The sequence below is a fragment of the Manacus vitellinus genome, unplaced genomic scaffold (assembly GCF_001715985.3).
Source record: "Manacus vitellinus isolate BGI_N305 unplaced genomic scaffold, ASM171598v3 scaffold_1_pilon, whole genome shotgun sequence".
Lineage (NCBI taxonomy): Eukaryota > Metazoa > Chordata > Aves > Passeriformes > Pipridae > Manacus > Manacus vitellinus.
In genome coordinates this window covers 42,334,241-42,350,999 of record NW_021939396.1, presented here as the reverse complement: position 1 = coordinate 42,350,999, position 16,759 = coordinate 42,334,241, and the positions used below count along the sequence as shown (strand labels likewise).

At 39.5% G+C, this 16,759-nt stretch overlaps 1 protein-coding gene across 6 annotated transcripts in view; it reads right to left on the bottom strand.

Moving 5' to 3' along the window:
• The window catches only part of NOL4 (nucleolar protein 4), a 189,044-nt gene that overhangs the window by 121,851 nt on the left and 50,434 nt on the right, over positions 1–16,759 (bottom strand). The window lies entirely within an intron of this gene.

Below are 16,759 nucleotides of genomic sequence, written 5' to 3'. Positions count from 1 at the left end.
AGGAGTGGATTTATTGAAAGAAAAAAATATTACATGTATAGTCAATGCTGAATCAGTGTGAACATCCAAGTTAAAAAAACAAATACAGTTTTCAACATTCAGGGCTGAAAACATCCTTTTCTTTCAAAAACTGGTCGCATTTCATTAAAGTGTAGTTCAGATTTAAGGTGGATTTTTTTTTCCCACTAACCACATTTTTTCGACTATTTTGTTTTCTTTATTTCACAGTCTGCAAGGTATGTTCTAGCCTTCAGTCATACTGCTGACAATTTCTGATATCTCCAGCTTCTAAATAATACATGTATTGCTGTGATACAAGGCAACAGACATTCTTCTTTTGTCCAAGTCCCTTCTTCTGGCAGAAGACCCATCTTCCGTCCTTCTCTCATTTCCCCAGCTCCACTAGCCTTCTGATTTAACTAGGGAGATGGGAGAGTAACCTTTCTGAGCTGTACTATCTCTGCTAATCGCTATAAAGCTTCTGGATTAATGATGCTCTGAGTCACTTGAAAAGGCTGTCACTCTTGTTGTATGGATGAGCACATTTAACAAAGATGGTATTACTCCTTCAAATGCTCCCAATTAAAAATGCTTCCTTTAGTACTACTACTTCAAACAATAAAACTACTGAATCAGACCTTCAGTTTAAATGCACAGGCAGACACTCTCAGATTGCTCTGAAAATATACTCCACAAGCAGAGGGTGGGTGGAAGAGGTGACAGCATCTCTTTCGGAATGCAGACAACATAATAAGGCACATCATTTATGTCATGTTACTGACTTTCTGGTATTCCAAAACAGATTTTGTTGTACTGAAATCACGCAGGCATTTACCACAAACATCTGTGTGGTTTCTTCACTACTTGAAGGTGAAAATAGAGAGCAGGTGGACATCAGCAGGTTTGCTTTACTACCATTGCACTTTGGATTGATAAATTGTGCCTAATAATTAATAAAGTAAAGATCATATTTTTCATGCTTACAGGGATGCACTGACAATTATCAACTATCATAGAAAGCAATACTGCAGACAGAAAATAATAGCTCTTTTTTAAAAAGGTCAGAACCTCATTTGCTATAAACCAGTGTAGGCCCACTGAGAATGTGATGCAAGACGTTCAAATTTACCTGTGCTGATGTTTTCCTTTTACACATTGGCAAGTTACACTCTTTTAAACAGCTTCTTTGGAGAGTGACTAGAAGAGAACTAGCAAACCTTCAAGAACACTGGTTTCAAAGAGTGGCAGAAGAGTACTCTCTCTCCCAGTACTTCTCTGCAGGAGTCAGAGGTCTAACTACCACTTATGCCTCTGCCAAGACCATCACTACTAACTTTCTTCCTGTCTGTCAGACAACTCTTCAGAAAAGTGGTTTTCCTTGCTGCTAAAACTGACTTTCTGATCTCATGCTCGGAATCCAAGCCAGAAACCCGCATGAAGATAACTTACCTTTCCATTTGCTCTACACCACTCCATTGCCATGAAAGTATATGCCTTTCAAACACCAGCACCCCTTCCCTTACTACCATTCTCCTCTCCCATGACATAGTTTCAGTTGGCAAATAAGCAAAGATGAAGTATTGATGAGAAGTATTTCAGACTTACTTAGATTGAGAACTAAGGATTATCATAAAAACTGTTTCTCTCCTGCCAAAAACCACACGTTAGAGAAAAACAATCCCTCAGCATTCTTCCCCAATAACTACATGAACTTGTGAAAAAAAACTGTTCCTTATCACCTGACACCAATGCAGAAAGCTTTTTATTCCACAATTCATTTCTTTCTCTAGCTGTCTTGATGTTTAAATGATACAGGAAAAAAAGGCTTTTAACAAAAAAGGCAGAAAAATGAAAGGTGGTAGGAGAAAGGAAGCACCTCCTGATCATCTTCCAGTAACAAGAACATCCAGCTTTAAATTATTCAACCCACTCTTCAATTTTAGGACCTTTCAAGAAGCTATCTTATTGGCTGCCCAAACAGGCATGGCAGCAAAAAAATCTTCCACCTGCAATGATCCAGGAATCTCCTTTCTATTTTGTCAGAGGCCTTATAAGCTGCACTGTATTAGTTCTCACCTTGATTAGGGCAATCACGGAAATAAAGGGTGGTTTGGGTTGGAAGGGATCTCAAAGGTCAATCTAGTTTCAACCCCCTGCATGGGCAAGGACATCTTCCACCAAACCAGGTTACTCAAAGGGTATATTGTCCAGAAAGTTCTTTTCTTCCATTTTAGGCAACAATCTCCTCAGGGCTCTTCTTTAGGTGGTTTCATTCTTAAATATAATGATTGGCTGTGTACACAGAGGTACAGTCAATGGCTCAGTGTCGAAGTGGACATTGAGCAGCAAGTGGCGTCACTCAAGGGTCCATACTGAGACCCTTGGATATCTTGGATATTGGATATCTTCATCAACAACGTAGTCAAAGTTTGCCAATACCAAACTCAGTGTGGAAGTGGACACTCCAGAAGAGAGAGCCATGAGGCAGGAAGACCTGGATAGGTTGGAAGAGTGGGCTAACAAGAACCTTATGAAGTTGAACAGAGACAAGTGTAAGGTCTTGCACCTGGGAAAATATAATTCAGGAGTACAGCACAGTCTGGGATATACCCAGTTAGGGATCAGCTCTGTAGAACCTGGGGGTCCTGGTGGATAACAAGTTCAATATGAGTGAGCAGTGTGCTGCTACAGCACAGAAAACCAACAGGATGCTGGGTTGCATCAACAAGAGCATCACCAGCAGAGATGTACTCTACTCAGTGCCTGTCAGGCCACACCTGGAGTACTGTGTACAGTTTTGGTCCCTGCTATAGAAAAAAGATGTGAACAGGCTGATGAAGGTACAGAGAAGGGCCACAAAGATGATCAAATGACTGGGAAGCCTGCTGTGTGAGGAAAGGCTAAAGGAACTGAGTTTGTTCAGCCTTGAGAAAAGGAGGCTTAGGGGAGACCTTGTTGCCATGTTCCAGTATTTAAATGGGTGGTGACAAAGAAGATGAAGACTCTCTTTTTTATGAAGAGTCACATGGAAAAGATGAAGGCTAATGGGTACAAGTTACTTCTGAGGAGATTCTTATTAGATACAAGAGAAAAAATTTTCACAATGATAGCAATCAGCTATTGAAATAACTCAGCACCTGGACAGGGTACTGAGCCATGCTGTCTAGACTATGACCAGATGTTCCTTGAGGTCCCCTTCCAACCTGGTATTCTATGATTTTATGATTCTATAAGCTCTTTTATTTTGCCCACAAGATTCAAAATGTATACTGCTCTGGTTGGATTTAGCCTGCACAAAATTGCTTCTTTAGAAATTCAGGCCCATGGTATTTCTGAGCTGAGATCATCTCTAATGAGAGTACAGTAAAATGTATCATCTGCTTAATAACAGATTTCCATGCCATTAAGGTCTACCTCTCCTCAGTGATCAGTTCACTTTATTTAGAAATAGACATCTATATAAAGATACATATATATATGATAAGAGAAAAATAGATTTATAAATATGTTTATAAAACCTGCAAATAGAAAAATCTATTCATAGTAACAGATACATCTCTGTAAACTTGAATTAGATTTGTACTTGTTCCATATTGTGTAACAAAATATAAAACAGGGCCAACATACAACTCAATGCTAACCTTATTTTTAATAAATGCTGCTGAAAAAATAACCTTGGCAAGTTCAATCTCAGCTACTCCCTAAGCAGCCTTCATAACCCTCCACTCTCTGGATTTTTCTTCACATCTGTGTGACAGGGAGAAACAAATAGAAAGGCATCCACCACATTCTCATATAGAAAAGCAGAATAAATAAAATTTTCCTGCCTTGAAGGGTGCTGAAGGGGGACAGTTTTCACTCTGAGCAGGAATAATGAAGGAGTCAGAAGAATGGTTTTCTCCTCATTTTTTCATTCAGGTTCCAAGTGTAGCCAACTGCAGTATTCCCAAGTGTTAGTCAGACAGCATGGTTGACTAGATTTCTTCCTGACCCACAAGACAGGAATATCTCTAAAGAAACTCTTTATTATCTTTTCTCTCCCTCATACATGTGTACTTGATGATCAGTTAGGCTTGGAGTCTTTCTGGCCAATGTGCTTATGTATGCCCAGACATCAGCCAGATCATAGATAGCACAGGGTCCTACAACCTACTTCAGCTAAGAAGCAAAGGGCTACCGTTCTATTAAACAAGCTCATTTGGTGGGCCACATGTCTGATTTGGGACATCCCTGTTGTCCAGGACTCAAGGAAAAAGCATGAAGCTAAGTCAGGGGAGGTTTAGGTTAGATATCAGGAAAGGGGTTTTCATCCAGAGAGTGGTTGAGCACTGGAACCCAGGGAAGTGGTTACAGCACCAAAATTGTCGGAGTTTAAAAAGTATTTGGACAATGCTCTCAGGCACATGGTGTGATTCTTGAGGTGTCCTGTGCAAGGCCAGGAGTTGGATTCAACAATCCTGATGGGTTCCTTCCAACTCAGCATATTCTATGATTCAGTGAACTGGACTACTCAAAACCAGGCACTACACTGGAAGGGAGTTTAAGAAACAGACAAGATGAATAGGCTACCACTACCCACTCAAGTAAATTACCCATGAAGTAGAAGTTCTGCTTAAAAGAATCTGTTCTGCGTGGCTACGGCAGTGTCGGAGTTGCCTGTAAAAGGCTAGAAAGCTGTGAGTGTACGCAGTTTACAAGGTGGTGAAGAATTATTTCTCAGAAAAATAGTAGTTTTACCATGTTTACTCTTTCCTTTGAAAAGCTGCATTTAAGTGTCCATTGGAATCAACACTTTACAACGCCATCAGAGATAATTAAGTTCAAGAATCACCATGGAACACTCTTTCTGAAATTACTGTGAAAAGCTTGGCCAGGCTGTCATTTCGTTCTTTGAAATCTACCTGTGCCACATGCCTTTTAATGCTGTCACCACCATTTCCTCATCTCCTTGAGCAAGCAATCATTTTAGGCCCCTTATTTTTCCAGGGAGCAAAGGGAAGTACACTCCTGAGTAACTGATTCGGAGAAGAGAAAAATATTTGTCCTTGCTAACAGGCTTTACAACATCTATGTGTTTAATTAAAATAGGGCATATTTACAGAAAATACAATAACATGTGCAACTGCAAGTCTATGACCACAGATGTACAGAAATAACCAGGGAGTATAGCCTGCTCCAGGAATGTAAAATGAACAGTTCCTAGAGAGCACACATAATTGCAGAAATGTAGCAGAAAGAAGAAATGAAGACATAGCAACAGACAGAGCTTGGCTAACTCACTGAATTAAAGCTTATCATCTCTGCACAAACTGCACTGATGGTTTAATCAGAGTCAGTAGCAATTTCAGCACCCACATTAACTACTTCAGGATTCATTCAACTACACAGAACCTATAATGAAAACACGAAGGATGAAACCTTGTCTCCACTGAAGTTCACAGAAATTCTTACGATTGATTTCAGTAAGGTTTTCCTTGCATCCATGTATTTTGGACATGATCATGCTGGATAAAATTTCTAAAAACCAAGTCACCAAAAGTCGAAGCTCTTTCAAACTTTTTATACAAATACGATGATTGTACAGTTACCTCAGAGGGATATCTTCTAAAAGTTACCAATTACCAACAGACAGAAATCCTAGAAGATGCATGCAGACCTGTAAACTATTCAAAGAATTTTTATAGATTCTTTATACACATGCAAGGAGCTCTTTTAAAAACCAACTTGAAAGCATTGATAGCTTCCATTTACTTTCTAGCTCTCTAGATCACCCTGCTGCTCTCACTAGTTGTACCACCTCCTTTTGAAGAGGACCTATTTCTTCTATTCCAAGTAATTCACATTAAGAGTTCCACATCCTGTAGTTCTGTCTCTTCATTCTTGTCTTTGACAAGTTGCAGCATCAGCTCCCTTCAGAATAACCATCCAAGAAACACTTAAATAGTGTGACATAGCAAACACACTGCATGTCTTTGCCAATTAAGTCGTTAAAATTTTAGTACAATTCATATTTTGGTTCTTCCTGGAACAGTAACTTTGTATAACTGAAATGTCATCTCTCTATTTTGTTTTTGCAGAGGAAAAACATAAGTATTCCCTGTCTGTATCTCCTAATTTCTTTTCCCATCAAACCAGTAATACCTATTATCACACTTAATATTAGAGTAGTCTGTTGATATCATGGTTTTATCACAGTTTCTCAAAGCACAAAATCAAATTTTCTAATCAAATATTGCCCCAAAGTATCTATTACTGTTGCCTTATTTAAAAGCTGCTAGTGAACCACATGCTTTTTTTCTGGTTTATGATCTTATTTAAATCTCCTTAATAATGCCTATGCTTATGTGAAATTCAAATTTCAGAGTACAAAAAGCTAAGCACAGAGGTTTGAACTCCACATTCCAGTCAGAAGGAATTACTAATTTTACAAAAGTTTAACAGCAGGGACCCTGGACAGTTATTAACAAGGATGACTCTGCCTCCTGCTTAGGGAACAACTCTACCCAATAAAGCATATGGGAAATCAGGACAGATAGAATTTCAGTACAAGCAGTCACTAGTTCTCTTGGAGAGGCATCAAACTGACTGCTTGATTCATGTCACAAGAAAAGAAGATTGTATAAACTCTGAAAGTAAACTGAAGCACTGAGGAAGGACTTTTACACACAAAGATTCAACTATTCCCATAAGCAGGAACTTCTGCAGTAGAGACTGTTCTCAAAGCAATCCTAAAGAGCCACATTCCAGCTGCAAGACTAGTGCCATAATGAGTTGTTATCTGATGCAAATGGAGAAAAGCTTCTTGGAGCTGACTTAAGGCATCAATTTCTCTTCATTTCCGTGCACCTAAGTCTGAAAATTGTATATTATATAAATTAGAATTCTTCCTTTATGATAGCTGTTATCTGAATTTATTCTACTGGTAATGCCAACCCTTACAATTGCAGTTCTGAATTGATTTCTCAGCATCACACATAGTACAGCCAGCAAAGGCAATTAAATAGTGGGCTCCTCCACATCTTTTCCTAGAGTGGGTCTGAGTAGCTACTGAAGTCTGTCAGTTTGTCAGTCTGGAAGGGTGCTCCTTCAGCAATTAGAAGTGGTCAGTGTCCACCAGGCAATGGAGAGAGTGCCTGAGCCTCACACATCTCTCAGCAGGCTGTTAATTGGTCACCAAGTGCTAAATAAACCTCTAAAACTAGTCAAGCTGTATTCTAATCTGTGTTGACGCTAAATTTAATTGTTCTTGTATGTTTCTGTCTCCAGTCAACTGTAAACCATCACTTCTATCTTTCTCACAATAATCAGGTGTAGCAGTTTGAGTCACATTAAAAATCTAAAATCCAACTTCCAAGCTTCCCCCATCCCTTCTCAACAATTTATCCTAACACCGGAGAGAGAAACTTTCAGGCCAGAGGTTTCTGTAGGGGAAGGGGGAAGTATATACATTTATTTACACAAATAAATACTATACAAACTAAAGGCAACTATATATATATATATTACATTACTATCAGTCAGTCCTTTCAAGCCCCTCCTTTAACTTTAGCCCAGGAGCAACCTTTAAGGCTGACATGTAACACAGTCTGCCGTGGGAGTGTTCTGGGCTCCTGAACACTCCCTCCTCACCAAGTCCAGCAGTTGTTTGTTGTAGTCTCTCCTCCTCATGAAGTCCGAGAAGATAGCTTTGAGTCCTTGCTCTCCTGCTGCTGGTGATCTCTCCCTCTCGGTGTCCCACCTCGGTTCGTAGGCTGCTGCAGTGTAGCTTATCAAGCGTACGCGTCCTGGAATCTTCATTCCTCTAAGTCAGTTTTTGGTTGCCTCCGATCAGCTTCGGCAGACAGCTCCCGAGCCTCTCTTGGCCCGTCTCCAATTTTGCCTGGGATTCTTCTCCCAAGCACCGAGTTGATTTTATCAGCCCGTCCACTTGGCTCTGCTCAAGTGCTGAGCCTCAAAATCCACCCCCCACCAGCCTAAATGCAGTGTGGGGGAAAAAGCCCCCTAGCCTTGGCCACAGGCAGCTCAGTTCAGTTATGCACTGTCCCAAGCGTCCCACAGCTGCGGGGGGGAAAGAAGGCCTGGCCTCCTCCCTCTTACCTCAGGTGCTGTGAATCTCTTCCTTCACAGCACACACTCCAAATGCTGACTCTAATTCTAGCCAAAGGCTGAGTTGGGGGGTCGCAGGGCTTCCCTTTTCCCCCCCAGAGGGGAAGAGAGGGAGCCCAGGCACCCCCTGGCCTTGTCCTCCTACACCCAGCAGACACCAACAGCAAAACAACCAAGACTGCACTGCCAACCCTTTCCGGTGCTGTGTATATATGATTTTGAGCAGAAGTGAACAACATGAGTGGTGACTGGCTCTCCAGGGAACACTGCCCTGGCACTCAATCACCTCTGAGCCCCCCAAACTCTGAAGGGGGGCCAATTTCAAACTGTGACACCAGGCTATCAGTGTTCACAAATACTTGGAGGACACCACTGGAGTTCAGCCTATCTTGAAATTTTCAGGATTATTGCATCATTTCTTCCTTCCTGTTATTAAGAAGTGCCAGAGATGGCACATCCCTCTGCCTCCAAATAAGAGATATGGTTACTATTTGGTGACATTAAACCAATTATTTGAAAACATCGCTTCAAAAATCTCAGGAAATATATATATAATCACTTCCTATGTGTTTTAATATTAAAAATCATTGTAGTGCTGAAAAAGTACTATTCTCTTCTTGTAATCAAACTATTTGAATTTGGTTAAAAAAGTACTACTAATTTTAGACATCCAGAATTGCAAATATTTTATCAAACAAGAAATACTTCAAAGAAATTTCCATTAAAAATATCTTTCACAAGACAGTCCAATGTCTCCAGGGAATTTCCTCCTCAGAAAAAAAAATAAATTAATAGCTTCCTTAATTAAAATATAACACAGTGAATAATCAATGGGTAAATTTAATTTTCTTTAAAGCACATTTTTTTACATTCCTTTTACTGTAAAAACAATGCTTTATTATATTATTCTATGACAAACATAATAGGAAAAAAGAAAAAGCACAGTCAATGCCTAGCATGCATTTTAACAGTAGTTATGAAAAAAATCTGCACCTATATTGCTATACTTTAAGGAAGTAGACAAATTAAATCAAACAATCTGTGCACATAGCCCCTGCTAAGGTCAACTGGTACATATGAAAGGATAAACTGGATAAAGTGCCTGCAGTGGAAAGCAAAACTATATCCCCGCAGCAGAATGTCCCTCCTTTATTTTGATGTTACAGAGAAATGGGAGGGAAAAGCCTGAGATATGCTAAGATAAGGGCAAAGAACACAAAATATCAACCAAAACCAACCAATGCTTTCAGAAATCCCACTAAGTTTAGTTACAAGGACTTGCACACGAAAATCAAAAGCAAACCGGCTCCCTTCGGTACCTGCATAAGGAAGCAATGGCTTGGTTGGTTAGTATTATTGCCAAAGTGAGATATCTGTTGTTGGAGGACCTGTACAACACCAGCGCAACTCACAGACCTGTTTTGAAGATGCAAAACAACACAGGTCTGCTGCTAGCCTTTTGCACAGGTGTAGGCTTCACCACTAGATTGCTGATGTAAAAATGAGTGGCTGTGAATAGAGTGAACGGTGTGCAAGCATTTTAGCATTATTTGTGAAAAGAAAATTCTAATTTCTCAGCTATTATTGGCTGCAAGTATTCCCTGATGTAATTATGGAGTAATAGCTGAGAACTTGATTGTAACCAACAGTTAGTAGTTTGTTGCTAACAAGGCAAACATGACAAACAATTTTGAGGCAATTATTGTCATTACAAGCCACACTCAATTGTTCAAGGCAAGCATAATAGAAAGTGACAGTTGTGCAGCTGGGAGGATGGTACGGGAAACAAGATTGTTCCCTGGTTGCAACAGACCACTCAGACTCTAACAGAGACTCTGCTTAATGCATAATTCATGTTTAATAATATTTTAGTCTCCAAAGCAAATTACAGTATAAGATAAGAAACAAACAGAGACATCAAAAAAAGAACACAAGTTACTATAAAATGGAATAAGACACACGGAAGTAACATGGAGCAGGGAGAAGACATTCAGCACATCCAACTCACAAGATGCTTGGAACTAGCAAATGAAAATGCAGTAACTCTACATATTAAAAGAGCCAGTTGTAAAATTAATTAATTTGCTATGCTTCAGGATGGATGCTCATGTCCAAATCCTGGTTTGGGACCCTTGTATGATTAGGTAGGTCCAGCAGGAAGGAAGGAGTGCTCTCCATTGAGAAACACTGAGGCTTAATTTTTAACAAATTTGAGTTACATAGGAAGTCAAAGGAAGATTTTCATCTCTCATACAATAGGAGTGCTTCATATATCAGCTCAGTATTCTGATGACAAAGCAAACAGCAGCTGCCTCGTCAGCAGCCAGTCCATTAAAACACTTGATTTGCTGAAAATTTTACCCAGCTCTCCTTAACGATGTTAAGGGCTGAAAGTTTCTAATGCAGCTGCAGGGACATTTCAAGCTCTTGCCCAGGCTCAATACATTGTCAATGACATTGTAGCCCTATTCAAGTGTCATTACAGTGTCACTCACAGTGCCTTTTGCACCGATAAGGTATCATTTCTAAAGAAGCCATTAAAACACCACTGAAATTAGATTTCCACTACTCTCTGACTTTCTTGTTTTGTTTCACCATTTTCCTCCTGTCTTAAATCACAGAATCATAGAATGTTTCAGGTGGAAGGGACCTTAAAGATCACATAGTTCCAATCCCCCTGCCAATGGCAGGGACACCTTTCACCAGAATGCATTGGTTTATGCAAATAATAACATATCAAAACAAATCTGATGAGCTAAATCACCCTAGGTGTAACTCCATTGAAGTAAAATAGCACTATGTGCCAGGTTCTCAGGTACACTTTGACTCTGCTTAGGTGAAGACGATACTGATTTTTGCAGACAGAGCAACATATTTTAACTAACTCCCTGTCTAAAGAAACCTCTGTGATTTTGACATCTGTGAGATAACACATAGACTTACTCAGAAACATATATGTTTGATTGTGCTGTCTTCTGCTTTATTCAGTAACAAAGCTGGTGTTTGCAAAAGGTGACAGATCAACAGCTGCAGAGAGAGGAGAGCTTTGCTTACCCTCAGAGCAGATTGCTGAGCAGATGAAGAAGAGACCTTCCTCATTCTCTCTTGCCAGCTTGTCTCAGCCCTGGTCTTTGGGATGCAGTTGTTGCCCTCACTCAGCTTCTGCTACCTATGTTTTGTTTCCCAGAACAGGAGAAAGATATAACCTGTTCATCCAGGTGGGCTTTCCTTCTCAGGGAAGTTGGAGTGAGATCACAAAAGACTGCATAAGGTGCTGTATTCCTAGTATTGCCTGGACATTACTGTATAGAATCATAGAATCATTAAGGTTGGCAAAAACATCAAAGATCATTGAATCTGTACTCCTTTTCCACTGCCAAGAGATTGGCAGGTATCTTAGATCTCTTTCAGAAAACTGGCATTTATTGTTTCACTCTTAGTCATAAGAAGTGAGATTATTGCCCAAAATGTTGTAAATTTCAGTGGCCTGAGCAAGACTGGAAGGTTTAAATATATCACAAAATTCAGTCATATCTCTTGGTCCTAGCTCAATTGTAATTTTAAATGATCTGCCGTTTTACCAAAACTATTACCTCACTATTAAGCAAAAATTACTTTTTTCTTTGGAGTAAAATGCTTCTTAAGTTTGTATGTCCAATGTCTTCTATAATGTATAAGCATAATAACCAACTCTACTAGCATTAAAACTTTGCTAGTATAGATGCACAGATTGCAAATAAAACCAGTGAAGTCACAAAAAATCCCCCAAATGAAAAGGCTTTCTAAAAGTATATGAGATTGCATGTAGGAAAACTGACAGACTGGTTTTGAGTTTATTTTTAATGTTAATATTTTAATATTTAATATTTTAATAAGGCTTTATGACTTTGTGTGGTAATTTCACTCTATCCCATATACCACAGAAATGTCAGGTGCTTTGTTTTAAAGACTAAAGAAGTAAAGGTTTTAAGCAAAAGACACCTAAACTCTGCAAACAGTTCAGCTAATCTTTAGTGAGGCTTTACTGAAGTCAAGTGGATTTAGGCCTCATACAAAACAAGCATATTTCTAAAACTTTTCAGTGCTTGAAATTAAAAACACAATACCCATTGATGTAAATTGATTTTTTAAATTAATGTAAAATAACATTTCCACTGAAAAGTCTTAATTACCAACAAAAAAGTTGCCATGGATTTAGTGCTGGGAATCATCTGCTCTCATGTCAACTTTTTGACCGCTCACTTTACTCAAGATCAAGAGCAGGGCCAATACGTAGGCAACAGAAGAGACAATTTACTCCACTATGCTGCTTCACCAATCCGTCTTCACTTTGGCCTGCAGTTTGTATTTGAACTCACATATCTTGCACTTAAATTGCTTTGACAAAAAGAAAAGTCACTGTTTTAAGACAGGGAGTCCAGGTTACAGTGGAATAAAGACAAAAGCAGAATGAAGTATGACAGTACAACCGCTTCAGAATGGGAAGATGGATTAAATACTTAGTTGGACTTAGTTCAGAGGGGTAAACCAAGTCAAGTCTGTACCCTTGACAACTTAATCAGCTAATGTTACTTGTTTCGGGTGAAGCCAACGTGTAAAGATTATAGTTTCAATGCAGAAACCAGGTATTTAGATGACTGACTCCAGTACTTGTATCTGTCAAAAACACCAAATGAGCAAAAGGAATAGTTAATGTAAACAGCCAGGTTTCCTACATCTATATTGTATAAAAGCTGGCAATTTGAACATGTTGGGGAAAGAGAACTGGCACCATCTAAGTGACCACAAACTACTTGAAGGTATAATCCTCCATTTCATTACATTATTATTGTTCAATTTTCTATAAATTGAAAAAAAATACAACCAGGAAAAGCTTATTAGTAATCTCCACAGCTAAAGTGATAGCACAACCCCTGTTAAAGGTTGAATCCTGACATATTTTGTCACAGCTAGCTACTAAAAGCACAGTCCCCATATAGTGCCTGTGAGATGCAGTTCTGTATGAATATGTAACTATATTTTTCTAAAAGCTAGATTGAAGAGAACACAGTCCCTCCATCTAAATCCAGACAAAGCACTGATATGTTTTAATGTACCTTAGTACAGTGAGAAATACAGAAAATAAATTAATCCTATTTCTTTCACTGAGTTAAAGTCAAGTAGTCTCATCCCTGATTTTTACTTGATAGCTCACATAGTGAAAAACAAAACAAAAAAAGCAATGTAAAATTTATACTTAGCTCTTCTCACTTCTAGAGTTGTACATGTTCTTAATTTCCTCTAATCAGAGTATCCCCCTACACATCTCTCATGAACCACCACTGTGCAGAAGCAAACACTCACAGCTGTTCTGCACAGGGCTCCAGCTAACAGGCAAGGGCAACAAGAGTCCCAGGGTAGAAGCCTTTTCTGCTCCTCTGACAGATCTATCTAGAGGCCAGTTTTCGGTAAAAAAAAATCATTTTTTTACAGCCTGAACCACTAACTTAAAAAAAAAAAAAACAAGCTCCTTTATTTCCAACTCAGTTTGCAATCCTTGCCTGCTGTCGGTAGTCTGAGATTAGGACATCTTAGGACACTGAGCTGTGGCATGTCTGGGAAAGCAAGAAAATAGGGGCAAGCAAGGAGAGAGGGTGCAAATTTGCAATTTGCAGCTCTGTTATCCAGCTGGCTGCTACAGAAAACACCTCTGAGGCACTGCTAAGCAGAGAGCTGTAGCCTACTACTAGCTGGGGAATGGACCAATTACAAATTAGAGATGCTTTCCTTTTCTAACTCCCCAGGGAAGAGCAGCAGCCCTTTTCCAAATCCCTCCCCATCCTTATAGCAGCCCTTCAGGTGCTCAGGATGCTACTGTCAGCCATTCCTCAGCAGGCGTGACTCAAGGCCCTGTTATTTAAAAGCGTACAAAGGTTAATTTAAAGTGGAAACTGTCCTTAAAAGTGTACAAAGGTTAATTTAAAGTGGAAACTGTCCTTAGCAGTATTGTGGCAACTTCAGTACCACAGATACAATGCACCGACTCTCCCCACTTTTCATTTCTTCCTCAATTCCCTGTTCCCTTTCAACCCAATATTCATACAAGGAATATTATGAAGCCTCAGTCCATTTGCAGATCCCAGGACTTTTGTGCAGTACCAGCACCCACCTACTGTGAGCAAATATGCACCTTCCATCTCTGTGTCCTCCTCCTCAGCATTTTTCTTACCTACCATGGCATTTCTGGGCAAAGAAGTCTATCGCTTTCAACTGTAAGTTGCTCTCATACTTCCCTTTGATCTATTTAAGTTTAAACAACCTAACCATGAGAAACAGGATGCAGTAAAAATGAGCTCTCTAATGGAGTCCCAAAGACGAATGCCTGTTTAAAAAGGATGCAGGTATACCCTCAAGGGGCAAGGATATGAAAGCATCTTATTCCTTTTACATAGACAGTGTCAGCATTCTGATGCTCTGACAAACTGAACCAGAAGAGGAGCATCCATCTGTCCCTCAGTGGCATGGCCCAGCTCACTATTATGTTCCTCTAGGGTACACAGATTCTGTTTATATTCTAGTACCAAAAACAGTTGAAATCCCTGGGAAAAAAACAATGGGTGACCCAAAATATTCTCATGCTACCTCACATGGAAAGCCAGGTAAGCAAAGTGAAAAAACACATCACTTTTCAGTACACCGGACCTGTCACTAATCTACCCCAGGCAGCAGTTTTCCTAATGATTCCCATCAGCAAATCATTCTCCCAAAGAGGGCATGCTTGGGGCAGCAGAAGACCTGTGCTGTCCCATTCTACCACAGACACCATTTCCAACTGTGTGCACAGGCAACCTTACACAACAGTAACTTTTCACCTGCCAGAATGCAGCAAACACATTTCAGATGAGCCAAATGCCAAGTGTCTTTATGGACTGAATGTGATGGCTGACATACAGAATGTTTGAGGGAGGGGAGTAAGAATCACTTTAGACACACAGATTCATGCTTTGGTGATGATTTTGGGGGGTGTGTGCTATAATTTTGTATAAATTTGTAAAACTTTACAGTGCAGTCTGTGACAATAAAAGGAATTGTATGGCTAAGTTCATTTGAGTTCCCTTTTATTTTCCCACCTTTCTGTTCCCACTTCCATCCCTCCATCCCTTATACTCATTTTTCTCTTCCGATCTTCTTTTTTCCTGCCCTCTCCTATCATTCTTCTTACGTCCCCCCTTCTCTAATGTCTTTCTGTTACTTCTTCAGCCTCTTCTCCCACATCTGAAACAAGAGTGTTGCTCTAACTAGCCACACTAGGTTTGCTGCCTAACAACAGCTAGCAAAGGAAAACCATGAAGCCAGAAGAGAACTGCTATTTCAAATCCCTCTATCAGCAGATGCTTTAGCAGAAGATGAAGCAAAAAATAGGATTGCTTTAGGAAGGTGTGCAAGTACCATCTGGGAAGAAGAGAAGGAAAGCTGAGAGATTTAAGACCATTTTGTAAGATCACACTACCTGCAGTTCAAACACCACAGTGCATTTATTTCCCATACATTTCAAATAGCAAGTGACAGATTTGTGGCATTTTATCATTCATACTTATGTTCTAATATGATTGGATGTGGCACTTGCATCTGGTTGCAGCAGGTATTAAGACATGTATGACAGGCATTTCTTCACAGGTTACCGTACTGAGATACAGTTTTTATTTCAGACATACTCATGCACACAATTACTATTAGGAAACACTATATATATGAAACATTGACTATACAACCTCTACAGCACAGTATTGCACTGAAAGCCAGATACATAAAAATGCCACCTTCCTAAGTATCCCTGAAATCTCTAACTTAGCAATATTATTATATTAGCCCTGTGAAAAGTCAAACTTCAACAGGAACATGAACTAGCTTTCCATACATCGTGTGCATCAGAACTGCTCCTTTAGTGAACATACGTTGACAGAAATTAAGGTAAAAGTCGCACAGATTTTGTGGTAGCTTGAGGACACACATACAAAAGGCAGCTGTGGTTAGAACCTGGCTTATCAAATTATCACAGACTCCTTTATTTGTCCAGAGAGCAACCCAACAAAAGGTCCTACCCATGACCAGATCCTATCAGCCACTATGCACCACACTCATTCTCATCTAAATATCTCACCAACTAGCATCATGATGCACAAATTGCAAAGAATCCAGGTTAACTGTCAAATCCCATATATTTAGTGTTCTAGAGAAACATAAGAAACACTTCTAAACTGGCACATATGATCAGGAAATTACCAAGTAACAAGTACAGGATGTCAGTGTGTTGTTTCTAATACCAATAGAATAGACCTGCTCTTTGGGTGTTGTGGATTCACGTTTCACTCACGAGCCCATGACTACAGACTGCCACAGTCTGTAGTAGACAGGTTACTTGTGAGCTCCATAACCAAGGAAAAAGTTCATTCCAAACCAGGCTAATCTAACTGTTCTATAACAAGGGCTGAAATCAAAGACTACACAGCTATGTAACTTCTATGCAAAGTAAAACTTTCATCTCTGACTAAGAAACTAGTTTTGTGTTGTAACCAAGAAATAGTTAACATTCAAATTTACAATGCTGTTCGCTCCTTTTTCTCTTACCTCTGTTTCATTACTGGAGTTTGTCATTTTCATCCTTTCTTCTGAA